This window comes from Salvia hispanica, chromosome 5 (genome assembly GCF_029641045.1).
Source record: "Salvia hispanica isolate PSC_SH4W2 chromosome 5, Shi_PSC_v1, whole genome shotgun sequence".
NCBI lineage: Eukaryota > Viridiplantae > Streptophyta > Magnoliopsida > Lamiales > Lamiaceae > Salvia > Salvia hispanica.
Window position 1 is genome coordinate 20,150,540 of NC_142696.1, and position 8,683 is coordinate 20,159,222.

The 8,683-nt window shown below is 36.6% G+C and overlaps 1 long non-coding RNA gene across 1 annotated transcript; it reads left to right on the top strand.

The window, feature by feature from the left end:
* Positions 1-3,211: 3,211 nt before the first annotated feature.
* LOC148926425 (uncharacterized) lies at positions 3,212-4,831 on the top strand. The gene is made up of 2 exons (XR_016130967.1): positions 3,212-4,492; positions 4,599-4,831. It is a non-coding gene; the product is annotated as an uncharacterized LOC148926425 (long non-coding RNA).
* Positions 4,832-8,683: the final 3,852 nt, after the last annotated feature.

Below are 8,683 nucleotides of genomic sequence, written 5' to 3' on the forward strand. Positions count from 1 at the left end.
GTCTATGCTTTCTATTGTTTTTAGTTTTTCAAATGTTTTCAAAACCCAATTGTTTTTCCAGATAGTATTTAAGTCTTAGTAGAGGATAGACACTTTGTGTTCGTCTTTCCCGTGTTCGATATCCGGTACTAACCTTTAGCTATACTATATATACTCTGTATACTTGCAGGTTTATTTAGTGCTAATAAAAAGTGCATTACCTATCATGGATAAATATTGATTCTTCCATGGTGGGTGGTGCAAAGTTTATCGTGTGTCTAATTCATTATTTTATTTCTAAGCTCGTCGTAGTTTGACACACATAATTTTCTTTCAGGGTGAGAGTGCTATTTATTTGCTTATTCCCTAAAGAATTTTCGATCAACTAATTGCACCTTTGCCCGAAAATCTTTCCGGGCGTCATCTTGACTTGGTGCATTTATCATACCTGTTTATTTGATTCAGACCTTGAAATGACTCATGTCTATAAGCAGTCACCATTTTTTTCTAATTTCAGTTTGTGACCCATTTTCAGTTTACACAAAATAAGCTACCCTTATATTTTGGACACCCTTGATTGACTGCAGTATCTCCCACCCCTAGTCACGGCTTCCCGGCTTTGCTATCCTTAGCAAAGTGCGGTCATGACAAATATGCCACGTGCAATTTTTATTTTTATTAATTAAATCGAGAAAAAGATAAAAGAAAACTTCAAATTAGGGTTTTGGATGAAAATGTCAATATAGTGTTTCGAAAATATCAACACAATACTTTTGAGAATGTCAACACATTGCTAACTAATTGCTTATATTGACATTCTACATGTATTATATTGACATATTTTATATAGTATGTTGACATCTGCTGTACGAAAAAATTAAAAAATTTTGAAATTTTTTTCAAATTTTGACGTCGGAACATATGCGTGTAGATTATCATTGGAATCCTTATAAAATTATCTTTAATTTGATATATGTTATATGAATTTAAGTTTTGGGATTTCTTTTAAAAGTTAGTTATAACTAATTTTGTAGTTAATTGACATTAATACCCCTATTGATATTTTTTGTGCATGATATTAATACTCAAGGGTTGAATGATCTTCACCTTTAATTTAAAAATCTAATGACTATCATTTAGTTGTAGTTAGCAATTTAGGGGTGAGTTAGCAAATATAACACACCCCGATGGATTAGTTAATCATATAAATAGTTTAACCATTTAAATATACTCCCTCTGTCCCTGAAATTTTGTCACATTTTTTCATTTCCGTCCGTCTCACAAAATTTTCCACATTTCACTTTTTACCATTTTTTGTAGTGGACCCCACATTCCACTAACTTATTCTCACTCACATTTTATTATGGAACTAATACTTTAAAATTAGGACCCACATCCTACCAACTTTTTCAACTCACTTTCCATTACATTTCTTAGAACTCGTACCCGGTCTAACTGTGATAAAATTTGGAGGACGGAGGGAGTAACTATTTTTAGTTTTTAATATAAAAAATTAAAAATACATGAAAATTGTATTTAAAAAAATATATAGAAAGGATTATGCTGATTGAGACAAACTAAAAAGAAATATGGTACGGACAAATAATGTAATTTATGTTTAATTCAATCCAACGCACTCCAATTGTAGGCTTGGGCTGAGTCGGGACCCAAGTTTCCTGTCCCAGGGCGGGTCTGGGTCGGCCTAGGCCATTTAACAACATCACTTGGGCTGACACTTAGATTTACCCGATATGCTTCACTTGTGCATCTGAAACTTTACATCCAAATTTGCACATGTAATTTTAACAGGTTAATCATTAATACTAACTAGTATCACAGCTCGTGCGATGCACGGCCCAGTTAATTTTTTATGTCACGACCACAACTTTCTAGTGCTAGTGAGCGTAGTTATTTCGCGACTAAACAATTCTCAATAATCAAGGGACATCATAAAAAGGGGTGAAATCACTTAAAGCAATAATAGTCTCAAAGGCATGTGGGTACTTAGCCAAAAAGAATTCAGCGTATCAAGACTAAGTTCATAACTTTCTAGATCATAACTCTAGATTGCAGCGGAAGAGTCCAAGACAAAATAGCACGTATGAAGACATGCTACTTTGGGCTACCTAACTACTTATTTAAAATTCTTGTCCCAACACCTTCGCTTCCTCGTCCACGTTCAATCTGCACATTTGAAAATAACATGCAGGGCTGAGTATTTGATATACTCAGTGGGCACATTGTCAAAAACAGTTCTATTTTAAATTGTCAATGCCACAGTTGAGTGATCACGGGATTTTACTAAAAAGACCCGAGTCACTAAATACTTTTCCTTTAGTAAAGATTTTGATTTCGCAATCACATAACATGGATATACCATATCTGAACATTGTGTGAACCGGGAATGTGGCCACATTCCACGACGGTCACTGGACCGGCCAACTCCTATGTTAGCTCACGGTCCCCTTATGTGTACACTAGTCCGAGTAGGGTTTGCGGCCCTACTGGGACCCGAATTCGATTTAACTTAAATTGGCATAGCCAAGCAGATAGGTAATCATAAAACAAAACATGGCATGACAACATGCTTGACAAAATGCCCACCTCAAAAGCTAAAGCTCCTTCCGTAATTTCCTTAACTTGGCCTTAGATGACGTTCGTAGACGCCCCTTTAGGAAATAACATAATACTTAATTAGATTTTGGGATATCCATTAAGCTTAAACATGAATGCATCCTAAGTGCGTGGTCATTTTATTCTTTCTCTTAATTTTCTAGAAAAGCTCTAGAATTCTTGAATATTAATTAAATCAGTAGATTTAATTAAATTGGGAAAATTATTCGCTTAATGGGAGGGTGTTGCCTCCTATGCCATTTATTTAAGTACACAAAAAAAAAAGAAGGCTCGAGGTCTATTCATCGTTAGCGCATCTTAATTTCTTAAAATTAAACATTCGAGCATTTATACTAAAATTCGGAAAGTTAGACTTATCCTCGTGAAAATAAATAGCGGACCATTATTTAATCCATAACATAGGAGAGTCCATGATTTAATTAAATTCTTAGTCCATACTTTATTTAGTTGGTGGCCCAACTTATTACAAAAAAGGTAGCCCAACACAATTAAAAAGGAGAGGCCCAACAACAAAATTTAAGAGGCCCACTACTCCTTCCCCTTAATCCATCGGCCTCTCTCCCTCAAACAAAAATTCTCAAATCAAAAACACACACAACCCTAACCCTTCTCCCTCTTCTCTCTCGGCGGTATCGCCGCTCCACCAGGTCGCCGGAGCACCGTTCGCCGCCACTTCGTCGGGTCGCTGCTGTCTCGCCGTCAACGCCGCCAGCTATTGACCGGCGTCGAGCCCTTGCTGCTGTCGTCGCGCGAGAAATTGGGGAAAAACAGCGCCTCTGCAATTCCCTCTCCGTTCATCCCTCGTTCGTTCTCGGCGACTCAGCGTCGTCGCCGGCATCTCCGGCTGAGGCAGACGCTGCTTGGTCCGCCTTGAAGACCAGCGCCGCCGCCACCGCTTCGCGAGGCCTCGCTGCCGGGATCTCAACGCCCCAGAGAGGGCGTCTACTTCTGCCATCGTCGCGTCCAATCGACGTCACAGTTCCAGCCACGGTTGCTGCCTCCATCGCGTGGTCAGCCCCTGCTGCCCGTACGAAGCCGGCAGCCACCGTCCTTCGCCGAGACACTCTCGAACCGCCACGGCAGTCCCCAAAACAACTCCGAACAGCCCCGACTCACCCCGAAGATAAGTTCTCTACTCCAAGTTACGTTCTTTTCTGTATTTTCAATTAACCGCCGTGGGGGTGTTCAATCTGGTTTGTTCGATTGATTGTGTTTAATTGAGTTGATTTTTGGAGGGAACATTAGCTCCCTGGAACGAATTTCTACATATATGTGCTACTGATTTCGAGCATAAAGGCAGCCTATTGTACTTCTTGTTCCATTTATGTGTTAAAGCTCTAACAAGGCTACTACTGTTATGAGATTCCTATAGCCATGATTCTATGTTCTTGAGCTAGCATGATGTTCTAACAAGGGCAGAGGGTGTGCTTGTGTTATATTGATTGTGATTCTTAAGTTGTGGTGCCTCTATATGATGACATGAAAATTTGATTGGGAGAAAGGGTGGAGGTGTATTACCTCTTGAAGTAGTGAAGGAATGGGCTGCCTTTGTTGCTGCTCACTACTTGCTCCACCCTCAAACTCTTTGTTTTGCTGAAATTTCTTGCGGTGTGGAAGAGGGTTCATATGTGGTGTGGAGGGTTTTTATAGGCAGATTTTTGAGGTACTATGGGGAATTAATTTGGGCTGTTATACTACTTTGTTCTCATCTTGCAGGAGATCCCCTTTGACTATGATTCTGCAGCAAGATATACTTGAGAATTGGCTCTATTTGAGTACCTAGTACTTGGCTATTAACTCCCATTGTTTGCTTGTGGCTGGTGGGAAACAGGTGCTGCATTAGGGTGGAGAATTTGCAGGCTGGACTTGCCCCTTTTGGGTAAGTCTTTGGTCTCTCAACTAAAGAGATGTTGTCCCTTTTCTTCAATTAGTAGCCCTTAATTACTCTTGTTCCTTAGCCATTAAAACTTGTTTTTATCTTGCAGGTGAGAGAGAAATCTTGGCTACTACCTAGCTGTACCTCGAGCGGGCCTGGGTTCGTTGTCTGGGCCGACGGGCTGCTCGAAACGGGCCCTAATTTGGGCCTGGAGAAAAGGCCCGAAGTGCACCCAAAATTTTATATTTTCCTTTCCTTGTTTTCTTTCTTTGAGGACTTTGATCCATGTAACCTATTTTATTAGTTGTTCATTTTATTGAACATGAAATGCCATTCGAAACACTCTATTTTTCCGAAATGTATCTTTAGTCTGTTTTTAATTCGCTCACTTACTTCTTTAGTTTTTTTTTTGTAACTAAAAGGTTAAGTTTCAATAACGGCTCGAGTTCCATTTATTTTCACGAAATGAGAGAACGTTACATTTCTAGTTCCACATTACTATATCGATAACAAAATACTGGTGCGGGTATTACATTTTATTTGCATAAATTCAAAATTATGAATTTACATATACCAAATAAGAAACAATATTATTATTTCAAGTTCTAAAATCACTAATTATACAATAGCAATTTATTGTATCAATAAAAAATAATATAATCAAATATATTTATAAACTAAAAATTGCACACAAATCACATACTATCATTTAAATCACTTTTCGATCTATACTACAAAAGATCAATCACAAACATATGTCAATAAAAATAATGTATAAATATATATTCGAAGATAGACAAATCGATAAAAATCATCGACAAAAATACAGTAACATAATAAAAATAAATAAAAATAAAGAATGCATATAGTGGTGGACAATTATATAGGTACTGGACGGGGCATCAAAATATATTAGGTATTAAAGGGGAAAAAGAAAGCAATCCATATAACTTTTCACTATCTCGATTTAGGATGAATATTAAAAAATATTTAAATTTCCGAATATCAAAATCTATAAAAAAGATAATTAATGTTGGACACAAGAGATAATTGTAGAAATGCAAAAACAAACAGTTGTATCCTCTCAATCCTAGTCACTGCCATACACAACTTCTTAAGGATAATCACGTCGCTCCAATTACTATAGAGCAATACTTGATGCATAAGCATTAAGATACTACACGCAACCCACGTAATTAGAATACCACATCCTTTTATAGCCTTACTAGAACTATCTAATTAGTGAACAAAATAGCATGGAATATACATTCAAGACAAACAATATGCAGAATGCATGAATGTGCCACAATAAGAATATTACCACAACCTTCTACAGTTTTATGTTAACTATATTTAATTAATCAGAAAAATAGCATGGAATATACAACCGATATCAATATGCATGCATTTTGCCAAAAAAAAAAAAAACTGGTTGTATACTCTAATAGTATACCCCCACATTGCCTACTTCTCGTGTAGCTGCTACCACCCATACCACGAATTAAACACATTCTCCTTATTCCCAGTGAGGGTGCAAACAGTGTGGAACTCTTCATCCCACTCCAAAACGCGCCGTAGGGGGCCAGGGGCCATCAACCCTCTTCACCATCTCCTCCCTAATACAGTTCCTCCTCACACTCCTCCTGAAGGAGCCCAGCGAAATCTTGTGCCCCTTCCACCTGATCTCAACCGCGAAAGGCTAGTACTTTATGGATTAAGGGAAGGATTCAAGTTGGAGAAGAATGTAATGTAGATGGGTTGTTTCGTTTCATACGGCAATTGCAAATGCAGATGAACAAAATAAAGCCTTGTTATTTCAGTTCGAGGACTATATAAATTCTAAAGTTAATAGGTTAGTGGGTAAGTGGCAATGAATGTCATTAGTGGATAGTTAATCATGAAAAAAATGAAGAGTCATAGTATTAATATTTCATTTAAGTTAATATTTTAAATTTAATAATATAGTAAGTATATTAAAAAAAATTATATTATTGATGGCATTTGTGTAATTATTCCCAAAACTCCCCTTTTATATATTTATAGAGTATAGATATCCAAATGCACCTCTACTTCAGTTTAACCAAAAATCATAATTGTGAAAAAATCACAAAAGGTTAAACTTCTACGGTTGTCCATGAGAGTTTAAAACGTGCACCCTCTCCCTAGGCCAGGACTCTTGGTCCGTCTCATTCTCTCTCATTTCTGTCTCAAATCACAACTCCTACAATATACGCCTTCTCCTTAAACCAGAACATTTAATTGAAACTATTCATTGTTTTACCTCTAAAAGTTAGATATAAGACACACAGAGTGTTATATTGCTAACTATTTAAGTTGCTAACTTTGCTAACTAATCAATGCAGTGTATTAAAAATGTCAACACGGTGACATTAAAATGTCAACACATAATATCAACACATTATATTGAAGTTCAACATAATCATGTGTTGACATTTTAATGTCATTGTGTTGACATTTTTAATACATTGTTGATGAGTTAGCAAGTTAGCAACTTAAGAAAGTTAGCAATTGATCACACCCCTAAGACACTATATAATGCAAAAATACTTATTATATACTCTCTTCGTCCCATTTAAGATGACACGTTTTCCTTTTTAGTTTGTCCCAACAAAGATGACACATTTTCTTTTTTGGTAATTTTCTCTCTCCAATTAATACACCTAACCACTTTTTCTCAGTCCTATTTAAATATTCATCTTTCTTTCTCTCTCTATTTTAATACTTACACCTACATTTTCTCTCTCCAATTAAATACATTAACCAATAACTCCTAAAATCTTGTGCCAGCTAAGAAATTTGTCATCTTAGCCGGGACGAGGGGAGTAATAAAATAAAATTGTAAATCATAAAAATTTAAAAATTTCAAATCCTAAAAATTAGAAAATTCAAAATCCCAAAAATTGAAAACGACAACTACAATTAAAATTCTATAAAGAAGCTCGATTTTCTTAGCAAGTGAGAATAATATTGCTAGGAAGAAAAGAGGTGAAGGAACGAAGAAGAATTGGAGATGAAGGTGTATTTATAGGATTTTCTAAAAAAAATTAAAAAAATTATATAAACCATCCACTCTCAATTCCAGCACAGCCTCGCCAGCCACAGTGGGCGTTGCAAGCGGCCGCGCCTCTCCTGGCCTCCCGCCCGTCCCTGAACACCACGATGGGGGAGCCGCGGAGAAATACTTCTTAGATAATAAAATAAAATTACAAATCGTAAAAATTTAAAATTAGAAAATTCAAAATCCTAAAACTTGAAAACGACGAATACAATTAAATATCTAAGAAGCAGCTCCTTTGATTTTCTTAGCAAGTGAGAATGGTATTGATAGGAAGAGAAGAAGTGAAGGAATGAAGAAGAACCGGAGATTGAGATGTATTTATAGGATTTTTTGGAAAAAATTTTAAAAAAATACAAAAACCCTACCCACCCCCGCACTCCATTTCGGCACAGACTTGCCAGCCACATTGGATATTGCAAGTGGTCGCATCTCTCCTGGCACTCTTCACGGCCTCCCGGCCATCCCCGACTCGATCCCCATGCTAGTCCTCAAACCCCACAATGCGGGAGCCACGCGCTGGGACTCCCTTCCCTCCTCTCCTCCATTGTAAGTGCTAAGAAGTTTATAACTCTCGTTTATTGTAAGTGCTTTAAAGTTTACAAGAGATAGGAAGAACTTGAATTAAGTCGGAATTAATGATCTTTAGCACGCAATTATCACCTAAAATTGACCATTTGCATCAAAATAATACTCCATTCGTTCCTGAAGACGTCCCTGAAAAGTATGAAATTTCTATTTCTGGAAACTTTTCTCTAATAAGGTGGGACTCATTCCCCGATAAAAATACTTTAAAAACTTTTTATTTCTTTCTCTCTCTTACTTTTCTCCAATTATGCATTAAAGTGGGTGCCGAATCAATGTTCGTACTTTGTAGGAACTTTAGGGAGTGTATAATAATAGTATCAGTAAAAAAGTTCCCCCCCTCCCCCCAACTAAGACCTTTCTAAAAAAAAACTCTTTAACCTATTTTACTCCCTTTGACTCATAAAATAACCTATTTTACTCCCTTTGACTCATAAAATTGAAAACTCTTTTCATTTTCATATGTGTATAAAGATAGCATATTTTTATATTTAATATTTTTTTTTAATGAGGTGAGCCGTATTATCTATTAA